Consider the following 2500-nt stretch of genomic DNA (forward strand, 5'->3'; position numbering starts at 1 on the left):
TCAGTGGAGACGGATTGGCGACTCAGTGACATCCGGACTGTAATGTAAACTCAATCTTATCTACGCTAGGTGGTGGTCCTTCACTCATGAGTACATTCGACAGAAGCAGTCAGTCAATGAAGACAGGCCTTTTTTTTTCTTTTTCTTTTTCTTTTTTCTTTTTTTTTTTTTTTAACTGGCTCGGCAGACCTCACCACGTCAGCAGCTCTTAGACTGTGAGCGCAAATCTTGATTACCTTCCTTGGCTTTCTTAGTACGTGTACGGTTGTTCCCCTTGAACTGCTGCAGCACTGTTTCATGGCCGTGAAGTGCGAGAAAGAATTTGAACAGCTGGAGGAATGAGGTCGGGTCTGTTTTTCGGGTTTAAAAAAAAATTAAAAAAAAATGAAAGAACGAAATAAAGATAACGACACATACCATGGACACTTTAGCTATGAACATCAGTAAAAAATAAAATAAAATAAAATAAAAAACAACATCAACATAAAAACAAGAAAAAAACCAGAAAAAAACCCAAAAAAAAACAAAAAAAAAAACCCAAAAAAAACAACAGCAGCAACAACAACAACAACAAAAAAAACCCCAACAAAACAGCAACACACAACTTGAGAAACGTTTTTTGAAAACAAAAGGTACATGTACGCATGCACGTGTGTGTCTATTTATGTGGTAGTGAAAGAAGGGTGCAGTTATTGAGGGGGTGGAGCGGAGGGGGGCAGGGGGGCTGGGGGGGGGGGGGGGTCGGTGGGGGGGCAACAAAGAATGTGTGTTAAGGGGGATGACAGAAATCACAGAACCAAAACTGAAAACACTTAAACACATGTTAAAGGAAGAACATATAATTACCGAAATTTCTGACCGAAATTTCCCACTGATTAGCATCAAAATTAATAAAGATAAAAACAATGATAATAATAACAATAGTAATGTATTGTACAACGGAGATTACAAGAACCCAACAACTCATGTGTCGAAATAGAAAATTAAAAAAAAACAACCATGACTGAGACAAACTGAACAGACCTTTTTACAGACGAGGAAGTCAGTCGTACAGATGCTGAAACGCAACAAATCTGAGTCTTCATGATAAGTTTTTGAGTGACTTGAATAGAACAAAGCAAAGAAAAGAAAAAAAAATCATTGTTTGTGTGCGCAAAGGGTGGGAGGGAGGGGGTGGGGTCGCGGGGGAAGGGGAGGGGGGCGGGGAGAGGGAGAGAGACACTTTGAGACAAATTTTCGAATCATGTCTGTGACCGAAACAACATGGGGGGGATGTCCCAGTACGTCCCTCGGGGGGGCAGTTTAGAACACTGATACGTCCCCAGGGGACAGGGGAACTGGCCCTAGGGGGAAATACCGGGAAGGAGGAGGGTAGGGGGGGTGAGGGTGGAGGGGGCGGGGGGTCAATTGGGACATTATACTGGTTTTCGTGCCGGATATTCCACTGTTATTTTATTGAAAGGATTTCAATACATTATGCTTTTTTTTGTTGTTGTTGTTGAAAATTTGGGTGCTTGTGTGTGAGTGTGTGTGTTTATGTGTGTGAGAGAGAGGGAGGGAGGGAGGGTGAGAGCGGTGGGGGAGGGGGGTGGGGTGGAGATTTACAGTTTATTAAGATGGTTGTGTTATGATTTATATCTGGCATATGCGGAAATATTTATTCATACGAACCTCTTTTTTTAGTTGTTGAAAGCTTGGTATGTTTTTTTGATATTTGATTTAATGTAAATAGTTATGTAATTGTTATCTGATGTCCATCAGTTCCGATCCTCCCTTCCCCTGTCTTTCATCTTTATATATATATATATATATATATATATATATATATATATATATATATATATATATATATCAATTTCTGTTCTTATTTACGTGTTGCCTTGCGAGTGTGTTGTTTCCATTGAGCGTGTTACGGTCTTTTGTAATGTTCAGTGATGTATAAAGATGAGTGATTGAACAAGACCACAGTAATTTCCTTTGTCTGTGAACAATGGTGCAATAAAATATCTTTGTGCTCTTTGCACTTTGTATTTGCGCGTGCGCGCGCAGACACACACACACACACACACACACACACACACACACACACAGATAACAGTGATAAAAGATGTGTATGATGAATGACTAACCCATATCAAAATCGGGAAACAGTGCTCAGGATTTTTTTTTTCAGTGTTACATATGCGTTCATCAAGGTGAAACGTCTGTGTTGTATTACACTGCATTATATTGTTTTGCATAGTATTATTACTCTTTGGTTCCACCTTTTTGCCTGTGTCAAATTCGTGCTGCTCTCCCCTGGGAGAGTGCGTCACCCCTTTTTTTCTGTTTGCGCAAGTCTTTTATTTAAATTGAATCTATTTTATTTTTATTTTATCTATTTATTAATTGTTTGTTTGTTTGTTTGTTTGTTTTTGCTGTCGAGGGGGATATTTCTTTAGATTATTTTCCCCAGCGACATGCCTTGTATTGCTGTGGGTTCTTTTACGAGCGCAGCAAA

Source organism: Babylonia areolata, chromosome 10 (genome assembly GCF_041734735.1).
Source record: "Babylonia areolata isolate BAREFJ2019XMU chromosome 10, ASM4173473v1, whole genome shotgun sequence".
NCBI lineage: Eukaryota > Metazoa > Mollusca > Gastropoda > Neogastropoda > Buccinidae > Babylonia > Babylonia areolata.